Raw genomic sequence first — 619 nt, 5'->3', positions numbered from 1 at the left:
AAAAAAAAAAAAAAAAAAAAAAAAAAAAAAAAAAAAAAAAAACACCAACAACAAACAAAAGTAAAAGAACTAGGGTTATGGATGGTTATGAGTTGCCATGTGGGTGCTGGGAACTGACCTTGAGTCCTCTGCTAGAACAGCAAATGCTCTAAACCACTAAGACCTCTCTCTAGCCCCTATAATGCCAACCTTTTCATTATCATTTTAGATTTTAAATCTAAAGTAAATGTGATGTACCTGTTGACTAAGGTACACATCACCTAAGGTGTAAAACGTACACACGTATATTCAGTGAAAAAGTGTTCCTCTTCTGCCCACTTCTCTTCATTGCAGACAGCCCATGCTAAGTGCTTCTGGTGTCTCTGGAATGGTGGGTGGTTTCCGAGGTGGTCCCTGGTGACCCCATCTCTAATATTCATGGCCTTGTGTACTCCTTGACCTGTGATGCAGCCGCTGTGTGGTTCAGCTGCTCATGAGCAGACCAGGAATGTCACTTCTGGGGATGCGTCAGAAAGAGCACTGCTTCTGTCTTGGCTGCTGCCCCTTGCTCTGTCTTGAATCTCCCACCTTTTGGGATGTCATCTGAGACTCCGTGAGGGCACCCTGGAGAGAGACAGGC

The sequence above is a fragment of the Alexandromys fortis genome, unplaced genomic scaffold (assembly GCF_014885135.2).
Source record: "Alexandromys fortis isolate MF-2015 unplaced genomic scaffold, M_Fortis_MF-2015_v1.1 scaffold_26, whole genome shotgun sequence".
NCBI classification, from domain to species: Eukaryota; Metazoa; Chordata; class Mammalia; order Rodentia; family Cricetidae; genus Alexandromys; species Alexandromys fortis.
The sequence above is the reverse complement of the archived record's forward strand: the minus strand, read 5'-3'. Positions refer to the sequence as shown.